The sequence below is a fragment of the Uranotaenia lowii genome, chromosome 2 (assembly GCF_029784155.1).
Source record: "Uranotaenia lowii strain MFRU-FL chromosome 2, ASM2978415v1, whole genome shotgun sequence".
Classification (NCBI taxonomy): domain Eukaryota; kingdom Metazoa; phylum Arthropoda; class Insecta; order Diptera; family Culicidae; genus Uranotaenia; species Uranotaenia lowii.
In genome coordinates, this window is record NC_073692.1 from 126189781 (window position 1) to 126202927 (window position 13147).

The 13147-nt window shown below is 31.5% G+C and overlaps 1 protein-coding gene across 1 annotated transcript in view; it reads left to right on the forward strand.

The window, feature by feature from the left end:
* Window positions 1–13147, forward strand: part of LOC129744036 (SPEG neighbor protein-like) — a 523363-nt gene that overhangs the window by 206271 nt on the left and 303945 nt on the right. The window lies entirely within an intron of this gene.

Sequence of the window (13147 nt, forward strand, 5' to 3'; positions counted from 1 at the left end):
AGTTTTTGCATATTTTTTATTATTTCCTGCTGCTATTTTCATTTATAATATTTGTAGTCTGGACAACATATTCTTTATGTAAAATACAAGTTTTAAAGTTGTTTTTATAACCTTTTCAACAGATTTCTGTGTATTCTTAAGATGTTTTTCAAAGTTTTGTTTATTCGCGGCTTGAAAAAATGTTTTGACTCCTAAACTTTTCCCAAAAAAACGTACTTCATACCGGGTATAATGACTCTTTGCTACATGTTATTTAATTTTGAGCGTGTAACACATAGTCATAATAGCCTAGTTCCTGTATCCAGTAATATAAAACTGATTTCAACTCTATGTTAACTATAAAAAAAACAGGAAAAAAAATTGATATGGGATCATAATGCTTCTACCCGCTCATTTTCACCATCTTTCATTTCATCAAACCTTCAATCCATCTATAAAAAAAAAATCATAATTTTTTGAAATTAATTTTTACGGCCTTATCGGTGAATGTTATGTTCTCATAGTGAGAACATTTTAAGAATTGAAAATTATAGATGGATAGAAGAAGATTAGAAGAAAAAAATCATAATTTTTAGATGTCCCTACTAAAAAAGACATCACTTTTCACCGATAAGGCCGATAAATTAAAGTAACAAATATAAAAAAAACCTTTAAGAGGAAATAAAGTTCATTAAGGTTTCTTGTCTAATATCTTTCATCAAAGAAAATCTAAGTCTATTGAATAATATCAACATTGCAAAATAAAGGAAAAATGTATAAACTGCAAAAGTGACGCAAATAAATTCAATATCTTCCCTCCTAAATTATACAAATCTATGAAAATATACTTTCTTTCTGTTAAAATATCCGGAAAATCAGTTAGACATACACTAAGGTTTTTTTTACACGGTATGAAATCCGCCGGTAACGCATAGGACTTGAAATATTTTCGCCAAAAAACGTTTTGATTCCCAAGAGCCGTGTAGAAGAATCGTGTCCATGGCAAAAAATCGGGTAAAAAGAAGCCGTGTTAGGAAAACTGAGCAAATAAAACCGCGTAAAAAAACCTTAGTGTAGTTTCAGACGCAAAATGAGAAGGATATCGTTCCTTTTTTACTCCTTTTTTCCCTATATTTTGCAAACAATCCAGAAATACTGGTTTTGATAAAAAAAATTTGAAAAAAATCAGACATATTAATTTTTCAAGAAATCAAATGAAGACTGTTTGAGTAACTACACGCTTCGGAAAATAGATTAGTGGCAGAATTTATCCTTGGTTTCCAAAATTTTTCAGTAATAATGATAAAAGTAAGTGAGTACTTGATTTTTTTTTTACCAAATGAAACCTTTTTTATGTAATTTTTTTTTCGAGGATTCTAATGAAAGCTGTTTGAGTTACTGCACGTATCGGAAACGGAAGTTATGGATGTTTCACCCTCAATTCCCCTACTTTGGTTGATTCATGTAGGATGGAAGATCTTCGTGGTTTTTTTTTCATTATTGGATGGGATTTGTAAGGTCTAGTTACATAATAACCGATTTGTTTGGACAATATGATACTTCTCATATTCATGATCTTAATCAGCCAAAAAAGAAAAAAAAATCATTAAAAATCTAGTTCATCGTAAAATTGTAGTTTTATGAAATCTGATTGTTTCTCAGGAATGATTTTAGTTCACAACACAACTAAACACGGAATATAAAAGAATAATATCTAACATTCGATATTTTGGAAGTTCTTTCAAGCTTTTTATAAGATTGGTTATTTGTAGAGATGTAGTTTAAATGTGAAAGTAAAAGCATACAGTACACATAAGACCGCTGCAAACAACGACTTTTTGCTCTTTATTTTTTTCAATGCCTTTTGGGTCACCTAGCATTAGGGTTAAAAATTTTATTGGATCCGCGAATTAACGCAACGCGTTACAATTTCTTTCAGAAGTGTGTATGGAAGATGATACTTTTGAACCTTAAATCATCCAGTATATTCAAATAACCTTGAAATGGAATTTATCTTTAATTCTTGGTTTTGCCTATTCTTTAGCTTCCTTTTTTTGCAATCATGAGAAGGTGCAGACTATTTCATTAAATAAGTTATAACCATTTCAAAATAAAAAAAATCTGAATTCATTGAAAAGTATTGAAAAATGGCAGGTTTTGCTTACTAAAGCTTTCAATAATTTCATGAAATGTTTCTGCCAAGGTTATATAAATCCATGAACCTATTTGCTATGCAAAGCATTTTTTTGCAATTTTATATTAACATCCTTAGATTGAAATAAAATTGAAAATATTTTTTTATGACGTTGAATATCTTTTTTGCGATACAAGTAAGGTTTGTGGTAAGTTCACTGCAAGAATTAATGAATGTTTTCCATCCAAAGATAAATTTTTTGAACTCTCAGTACATCTCTGGTGGTTCATAAATGAAAAATTTAGTTTGCCCTTACATATTTCCAGACCAAATTAAAATGGGTTGCACTGATTCAGGTCTATATGAAACTGTTTTTATTCTGTCTCAACTCAACAGTTTATCCAAACATTTTGTAGTTTTCCAGAAAAATCTGTAGTTTTTTCTTGATTGTTTTGAATATATGTCTACGAGTCCGTTCGTTGAAAGACTTTGAATTGTTTTTAGATAAAGGTAGAGATATTTATGGAAAAAACACTGTATTTTTAGGCGTTTAACGTTTAACGTTTGAAAATGTTTTTAAATCATTAGAAATTTGTGCCTATTTTTAACAAAACTTCAAAACAGAAACAGAACATTTTAAAATAAAGGTTTTGAATAAATTTTCAACTAAAGACTTCAATTTATTTTTAGTTTTGCTATAAATGTTTTTGATGTTTTCTATTTATGTACTTTATCCCAATTTCAATAAAGTCTTAAACCGAATTGAATTTAAAATATTTATAAACAAAAATGTATTAATTTTGAATGTTTCTACAAATTTAGTTAAATGAATTCAATTTTTTTAAAACTTCATTCAGTAATGTCAATAATATTTATAATGATATATTTATTAAACTGAAAAACTTTTTCATTAATCTTTTTCAGATCATGCATTGTCATCTTTCAAATATTATTCCTTAATTGAATCGAATAGGTATAATTTACAAGTACAGAATCAGTTTTTTTCTTCAACTAAGATTTGTGATTGCATCAGTTATCAATGATTAACGTTACTCAAAACTGATACATTTACAGATAAATTTACAGCTTGTAATCTCCAAACGCAAGAAGATGGAAAACCTTATGAATTCGAATTCAAGACACTTAAACCTACCAAATTAATCATTCAATCTAAAGCACCAAAATGCAGTTCCCTGGAGTCAAGAATAAAATTTTATTAATGAGTTTTAAAAATGGTAAGACGAGTTTATGAAATGTTAAAAACACTTATCTTATTTGTTTTCATATTTTGTTTAAATTTTCAAATAAATTTGCCGAATTTAAAGTCAATCTATTCAAATTTTATGAAATACTAGCTCATCCCGTACGAACTCCGTTTCGTTTTTTATTTCAAATATGTGATAAGTGTGTGTAAATGGTAATTGGGGTGCATTTTCAATACTATATTGCATAAAATATTAAATAGTTTTTTTTAAGACAATATCGCGATAACAGTAATTAATTCATATGGATGACCCTTCTTTCCGATCCCTGAACCGAAATATGGGACCTGAAATAAATTTCCCGTCTTTCAAACCTCCCGTGTACAAAATTTGATCTCAATGTGATGCGTAATCACGGCAATATAGCAAAAATAGTGAACTATTAATATGAACGACCCCTTTTTCCGATCCTCGATCCAAAATTTGAAACTTTAAGACAATTAGTTGTCCCTTAAAACTCCCATGTGCAAATTTTTCACCTCAATCTAATATGTATTAGCCTCAACATCGCAAAGATAGTGAAAAATTCATATGAACGACCCCTTTGATCGATGCCTCAAAAATCTATTGCTCGTTCTTCAAAACACCCATGTGCAGATTTTCATCTCAATCCTATGCATAATGACGACAATATCGCGAAAACAGAGAAAAACTAATACAGACGATCCCTTTTTTGAACCACGATCCAAAACTTGATACCTGTAATCAATTACTTTTACTGTGAAACTCCCATGTGCCAATTTTCATTATAATCCTACGCACAATTCAGACAATATTACAAAAACTGTGAGCAAATAATATGGACGACCCCTTTCACTGACCCCCAACTCAAAATTTGAAACCTGAAAACAATAGAGCGTCCCTCAAAACTCATACGTGGTAATTTTCATCTCAATCCAATATTGAATAACGTCAATATTGCAAAAAACATTAATAGGTTGATATGGGCGACCCCTTTGAGCGACCCCTGATCTTAAACTAAAAACCTGGAATTGATTGCTCGTCCCTCAAAACACTCATGTGCTAATTTTCATCACAATTCGATGTATAATACCGCCAATATCGCAAAAAAATTAAACAGTTAATATGGACGACCCCTTTGGCCGACCGAAAACTCAAACAATAATAACAAAGTGAGTCGAGTGATAGAAGTTTTGCCACGGACGTGTTCCAAAACGACGGAGTAGGCGCCGACGCCCTGGCCGATACCAGAATATTGGACACGTAAGTCACACGCAAGCTTTCCTCCTCACTTCCGACATGAAATGAGAGTTCAAATTCAAAATTTATAGCCAGAATCCCGACGATTGATGAACGCTGTAGGAGTGCATCTGCTATGGACAATAACACGAATGTCCGAGTGAGTAATTAATGTTAATATTAATTATGAGAAAATATGTTTTATGCTCCTGTATTTAATTTTAGTTCCTTGATAAAGAATTAATATAATTCGAAACGTTGGATGAAGCACATATAAAAAGTGTTATAATTGACCTGATAAGACCGAAAAGCCAATACATAACCTCAAAATTATTCCCGGTCGAACAACAAATTAATATTTTTGGTTAAATTTTAATTTATTTTCAGAGTTGAGTTATTCACAAATATATTTACCAAACAAACAAAAAAAAATTCTCTACAATACATAGCAAATTAACAAAACCAGCACCACTTCCACTAGGCCTAAATCATTTCGTTCCCAGGGCCTCCCTCAGCAGCCAGCGCATTTTCAAAGCAAGCAGGCAAAAATTGAATATTCATTCAGTTGCCGAAAAAGGGAATTGTCGATTGCGTTGTCCATTTGGGTCAAATTTTTTCTCGTCCACCTTATTTTTTGCTTTCAATGAGGATACCCGAGAAGCCACCCAACAACAATTGGCGGAAGCTAGATGGCCAAGGACAATTTTGGGGTTTCGGTGGAAGGTTTTTTTTGAGTTTTTTCCTCGCTTAAGATTAGTCCATATATTTCGCCAACAGCTAGGATTTTTTTGGAGGAACTTCTTGTAAAACGCATTAAGCGACCTATGTCAGGGCGTAAAATGAGAAGAAAAATTGCTGGAAAATAATGAACTTATGGAGAGGGAGGGGGAGAGATGAAAAGGAACTGAACAGTGCTAAGCTTGGAAAGCGAAACCGTTCAAGGTTCGAGAAAAAAGGGTCAGTGGATAAATTATTTTAAATTTGACTTGATTTGCATGGGACACAGAAATTGAATGAAACTGGAAACAAAACATGCCCAATTTGGGGCTCATTGATTGGAAAAATAAACAACCGGACAAATTGAAAACGAATAATGGAATGTAAATGATGTTCTAGTTTCGTTCAAAACATTCAGTGCTTAGAAATCATCTGATTACTGTAGACGAATACAAATAAGTTTTTTGCAAAGTTTAATCAATGAGGAAAAAATTAGGAAAAGGGCTTTATTTATGTCTTTTTTGTTTTGGTGAATGACGTCAAAAAGGACACCATAATCGTCATCATCATCGTCACATCCGGTACGTCACTAAAGCAACAGTTTATGAAAAATTGACACATAATCTGGCAGACAGTCCAATAACATTTCGGAGAAATAAAATTGCTTCGGGAAGATATTTACCTTATTTTTGTCGCTTTTTTCCATGCCTTACATTTCACATTGTTCTACTGATTTCGAGGAAATTGAACAACCTTCTTTCGTATGGAACAGAGCGAAAGTATGAAAATAAAATCACTCGTTGCAACTTTCGGCTGCGGAAAAGCAGGAAAAATCACCACCCCATAACTTCCCATTATCGCAAATTTACCAAAGCGGCAACATTTAAATAAAGAATGATACAAACTTCCTCCGGTGGCTGCGGCGATCTTTCGGGGCTGTTTTTCTTCAACGTCATCGTTCATTTTTATGCACAGTTTGCATCATCCAAAGGAAGACTTCAGAGAAGAGACAAGGGGAAGCCGGAAATAGGAATAAGAAAACGTCTCAGCCTAAGTCAGTTGAAGTGAAGTGGCGTTTTGGATGGGTGCGGAAGAAAATTCGGAGAATAAAAATCACGAGAAAGTCGTTATCACGCAACGAGCATAAAACATGACGCCCTCCTGTGTTGTCCTTGTCCTGGCGTTATATTTGGTGCGAGGTTCACATTTGGCGAAGAGGAAAATCCATTCCCCATCTCTTGCGCACCGATAAAAGGGAACTTCATCTCGAATTTTCGGAAAATCCCAACAAAAGCTGGACTGATTTTTTTATTTGACTTTTCAACATAACGCTTCCTTCGCTTTGGGTGTGTTCGCGTGGGAGGGAATTCCTTTGGGAGTATACCACGATTTGGGTGATCTACTGGGTTCATATAAATGCATAATACATAGGAATGATTCGGGTTGGAATTGGTTTCTATTAATAATATCCGCTTTTCATATCAGACTGTGAAATTATGACCGTCAAATTCAATATACTAGCAGTTTATGATTTATTTTTTTTTCATATGTAGTATTTTGAAAATCTTACTTTGGAACCAGGGTAACTAAGTCAGGTTTAAAATGAATATTTCAATAAGAGAAAAAATCGAAATCATGAAAATTAAAAAGATTATAAAACATTATAATTTAAGATAATTTTTTTAAATACATTAACGCATGTTTCATCTTTATTGGTTAATTTCCAATTTTTTTATTGAAGCATACGATTAAAAATTCACGTTTTGAAGATCGCTGATGGAAATAACAATCGCTAGTGTGAAGTGTAGCTACGTAAGGACCATACTGAGACAGCACCACAGAACTAGACTCTATTAAAATGTTCAATAAAATAAAAGTTAGTTTGGTGTCCAGTATTACACCTAGATCCCTAATTTTGTTACATCTTTCAATCTGCTGCTGCCCTAAAGTAAAATTAAAATCATGATGGTTCAGTTTTCTAGAGTAAGATATAATGTTGCACTTTTTAATATTGAGATCTAGCAGACTTTTTGCACACCAAGTGTAAAAAATATCAATATCATCCTGAAAATGCTGTAAATCCATTCTGTTACGTATCTCCATGTACAGTTTCATATCGTCGGCATAAATGAGTACTTTGACGCTATTTAATACTAAATTGACATCGTCTACAAAAATTATAAATAACAAGGGGCCCAAGTGAGATCCTTGTGGAACACCAGAAGTGACCTGTATTTCTGTCGAGATTTTTCCTTTAAAACGGGCTACCTGCGTTCGATCCGACAAATATGACTCGATCCATTTTAAAAGTGAAGTTGATAATCCTATACGTTTTAGTTTAAAAAGTAGCAATGAAATGTCAACTCTATCAAACGCCTTACAAAAATCTGTATATAAAGTTTCAACAAAATTACATCTGTCCATAGCTCCAAGCGAGAAATTCACAAATTCTAATAGGTTGGTAGATGTTGATCTACCTTTGAAAAAGCCATGTTGGTTATTGGAGATGCGATTATTTACTTGATTGAACATCTTTTGATTCACAATCGCCTCAAACATCTTTGGGATACATGAGATAATAGCAATGCCTCGATAATTTTTTATATCTGATCGTTTACCAGATTTAAATATTGGGATTAAAAATGACTTTTTCCAGGCTATCGGGAAGACTCCTGATTTAAGAGATAAATTGAAAAGCCAAAATAGTGGATTAACAAATGAAGTAGCAAATTTTTTAAGTAATAGTGGAGGTATTTGATCAGGACCTGGACCTTTTTTGTCATCAAGACTATTGAGGGAACTTAAAATTTCTTGCACAGTAATATTTTCAACACTAACGTCATTTACTCGTTCAGGAAGATATGAAAAATAATTTAAGTCTGGAGAAGCATTAGATTTTTTGTAAATATTTTGAAAAAAACGAGCAAACTGGTTACAAATCTCTTCACTGTCAGATCCATCAAAGTCTTCAAACTGCATACGTGATGGAAAATTAGATGTTTTCATTTTTTCATTTGCATAGCTAAAGAAGGTTTTAGGATCGGATTTAATATTGCTCTCTACTCTTGCGTTGTAACTGTTATAAGCTAGCGATATTTCTACATCAAGTACTCTGCAAATTTCTTTGTATGCGTTCAGATTGTGCGAATTTTTATTTTTCTTATAGGCTTTATGTGCTTTTTGCTTTTTATTTTTGAGTTGTTTTATATCACGTGTGTACCATGCTGGATGTTTATAGCTTGTCAGTATTCTTTTCTTTCTCTTAGGCACGAGTTCGTCAATAATTGTATATAGATTACTACTAAATAAACCAGCAGCTACATTCATATCTGATTCATCTTTCAAAAGATTTTGCCAATTAATATCATTGAAACGCATATCAAAATCAGAATAATTCAGGTTTTTAAAATCGTATACGAGTTCAAAATCGGCACCACTAGGGCGCTGTCTATATAGATCAGTAAAAAGTGAATACTCTATGGCAGTATGAAATTTTTCGTTTTTCCATAATGGATCTGCAGCTTCTTCAATACAAAAATCTTCCGTGCAGTTGGTGAACAATAGGTCTAAAAAGCGGTTTTGCTGGTTGCGAACATGATGCACCACTGAAACCTGCGTTGCATACATCAAAACATTGCAATGTTACCAAATTTTACATATTTAAACATTACGCTACTACAAGGTAGTTTTACTAAAAATGCCATGGAATAGTCTTCGATAAAACAATGTATTGCATTTTTTTTTTCGAATACACTTCTTACGAGATGTGCAAAATAACTAATGAAAATTTCAACAACGATTTAGATATAAAGTATAAGTTTCAATAACTAAATTAATCAAGTGCCCTGTACTTTTATATTTTTTCTTAAAGCAATAGAAAAGAAAATGCTAAAATCAAGTTCAATTAAAGTGAAGTTACTAAGTTTAACTGTTGATTGATCATTTACAACAGAAGTCGGCTGAAACACAGTTAACATCTTAATGTCTTAAAATCTTATTATTAGCATCTTATTTTGAATTTTTTCACGAATTTAAATTATTTTTAATTTGAGTTATATTTCAAATATAAACTTTTTTTGATTCCATTGACTTTAGTACGTTGGTAAAGACATAAACTATAATTTTTGTGTGTAATGGGTAATACAAATCGCTTTTCATTAAGAATAACCCAATTTTCGCATTTTCGACATGATTTTTTAATGCAAAGCGAATGAGAGAATTGCATATATTCAAACTAAATTTATACTAAAAGTTTTGTTCGGCAACCACGATCATGCCTTATTTTTTTATTATGAAGTACCGTCAAACGGGGCATCATACAAAAGCAGGGTTAGATGCAACATTTCTATACCACAACACTCATAAAATTTTTATTTCTATATACTGTAATAAAGTAATCATTGAATGATAAGTAATTGATCATGACATAGTTTTTAACATTGTGAAAAAGTTTTTTAAAGTTTTTGATTCTCATAAAAAATTAAAAAAATCAAGCAATAGATGTACAAATTTTTACATTTTTCGATGCCGTAAAAAACTTTACCTATTATGACGAATTGGCTTAATGATATCACCTACAAACTTTATATTGCTTTCATTGTCCTAACCCAACACTATTGGTGTATAAATATTTTTCGGACAATCACCAAATTTTTGTAAATAAATATTTTTATAATTCAGTTGGTCGTCTGGGGCAAAATGCAACAAAATGCAAATCAGAACTAAATCTCATAAATCGCGTTTCCATATGCTAGAATATTTGTTTTGCATTATGCGTTTGTTAACATCAAAATTTCATTAATCCTAAGATATATTTACATGATTTAAGATAATAGAATATTTTGTAGTATTTTTTACCCCTAAATGTATGCAGCAGATTAACACTCTTTTCTAAAAAAAACATTTTTAACAGAAAAAATGTAAAATTTGATTCGAACATAACCAAAAATTACTGCAATTAGTGCTTTATGCATCATGACATCACAAATGTTTGAAAAACTATAAATATTCAAACGTTTTCATTTGATTTTTCATTAATTACAGAGTTTGTTGCAACTTACCCCTTTTTCTTAGTAGGGTGAAAATCGCATGTTTTTGTAAATTTAAAAATAACTGGTTAAACCAATAATTTTTCTGACTACGTCAATTTGATGTCCCTTCAACCTTGAAACTTTTGATGTACGAGAGGTATGATTATCTGTAAGCATTCAGATTTCAGAAGCCATTGAAGTAGAAAATTGTTACATGTTGCCCCAGTTGACGGTAATTTGATTAACACTTGGTGATCTTATGCAACTGACTAAAACCGCAATATCTATCTTGCTTCTTAACCGATTTGTACAAAATTTATAATTTTATAAACCTTGTAACCTCGATTCATAAACCGGGTAACTCAAACATTTTTTTCAAATAATGTTCAAAATCATCCATTTATTTTCACGTGATTTAAATTCTTATAAAAAATATCGAAAAACATGCTTCGAAAAAAATAATTTAGATCAGGTACCAAATACTCAAAAAAAAATTCACCTAGTGTATACAAAAGCTCAAGTGAGAAGTTAATGTTCCGCACAAGGATATTTTTTTATTAATGGTTTGAAGATCATGACTAAAAATATGTAAACAAGTGGTGTAAAAACCACACTTTTCAATCAATGGGTCGTCAAAATTGTTTCAGTCACAGTAGAGCTCCTGTGGGGGAGGAGGGGCCTCGAACTTCAAATTTAGCTAAAAATTATTACAATATCAAAAATGTACAAGTAAAGTATGAAAATTAATTTCCAAAATAATTTTTTTGCTTATAACTCGAAAATAAAATTTATAGTTAAGATTCAAATTTTATCAGAATCGATATTTCGAATCAATGGTTTTTTTCTGGTGAGTCAATCATAAATTATTTAAAATGATTTCCCTTACTCTGAATAACACATTGTTAAATTCAAATTACTTTTAAGCAATCTTATTAACAAAATTTGAAAACAATATTTTCGAAACATCAGAAAACGAATTTTTAGTGATTAAGTTTTAAAGGAACCTTTATTTAAAATAGTGAACTTAAGAGAAATTATTATTATAGCTGATTACTTAATTTCGTTTGATAAGAAGACGAACATATTTAGTTTAGTTTCGAAAGTGGCAGAGTTAAAAGGTAAAGATAAAATCACGTTAAAAAATCATCAAGTTATCAAAATAAAAGGCTGAAAAAATCATTTTTGAAGTACACAATTAAAACATTCTATATTTATTAAACATCATGCTCAATTAATCATTGCAAAATTATTTTGACAAAAAAAAGTTTGTGAAATTTAGTCTTTTGAATATTCAATAAGAAATGAATAAAAATTAAAACAAAAAAAACGAATTCCAAGTGAAGGTTTAATAATTTTAAATTTCAAGCTCTGAATATTTTGTTGCCATCTATTGAACTACTAGATCCTGTCAAGTAAGCATTCCAAATTTCCCGGTTTTAACCGGACTTGTTCGAATTTTCAAAAACAAAATTGGGAATTACCCGGTGCGGTTTGGTTAACGAAGGAAAAACTCGGATTTTACCCGGAATTTTTTCCCAATTTTAGCAAAATCTACATCTTAAACTCAAATTTAGTTCACGAATTTATGATATTCGCATCAATAATTTCTTTTAACTTAATTTAACGAAATGGGTTGCATAGTTTTTTTTTTTGAAATTGTGAGAGAATATTTGAACCCTGCGGATGTATCTTGGTAAAAAAATCATTTTTCAATTGTTCATTTTTTTCCTTATCTATCGCTTTGTATTGAAAATTCCTGGACTTTGGCCGGATTTGCGCTGGTATTGCCCGATTTCAATTTTTATTCAAAATAAGCCAAAATATAATAAGCAAGAATAAAAATCTTTTATTTTTAAAATAAAAAAAAATTATTTTAGAAGATTTTAGAAGAAATAAAAGTCTTTATCATTGAATTATTACTAACATAACCACAGGAAACATAATTTTGAATGTTTTTTTTCTTAATGATTAATTTGGAGATTTTGGCCTTTTGATCTCGCTTTTTCTGATAAATATCGTGAGTAGTAATCACCTATCACAGGGTACCAGCTCAAGTGTTAAATAAGTGTTTGATGATTAAAATTTGAAATGAAAATTGTTGATTTTTAATTCTGATCATGATTATTCACACTTCTTATAAAAGAAATATTCTAAAGACGGTGTTCGATGCACACTGAGAAAATCGTGCACGAATAAAGTGGCGCTATCTGGTCCTGGGAAAGCGAAGCAGCCCAGTGAATTTTCATTGTTTTTCCACTGGGGCATGCTGTCAGACCAAAGGCGTTAGCAGCAGTGGGCTGCGAGGAAAACGACAAAGATTAATTTCCGCTCTTTTCATCAGGCCCACTATAAAAGGCCCTGTAGGAAAACGCGTGGCCTCTTTTTCCGACAGTGGCGGCCGAGGAAGAAACATAAACAAACCGACCCAGCAGAGCAGATCATGGAACAAATTTATTGTTGTAATTTAAAGTGATTATTGTGCTGTAAATAGTTGTACAAAAGTAAAATTAAGGAAGTTAAGTAAAATAAATGTAGTGCAATAGGAATTATTAAAAAATTATGTAATAAATAAGTGGAATAAACTTACTTACCGGTGAATGAATTGAAGACGAACCAAACTTACCTGTGTACTTACCTGCGCAAAATCGATGACGAACCTGAAAGAAAATTAACTGAGGAGGAAAACCAACGGCGAAATTAAAGGTACTTCCGTTCATGGTCCTTCGAACCGGATGCCCGTCGAACTCCGAGCGTCCGGAACTACTCTACACTTTGGAAGATAACCTTTTCATCTCGACGTTGGTGGAGTGAGCTGCAATCAATTT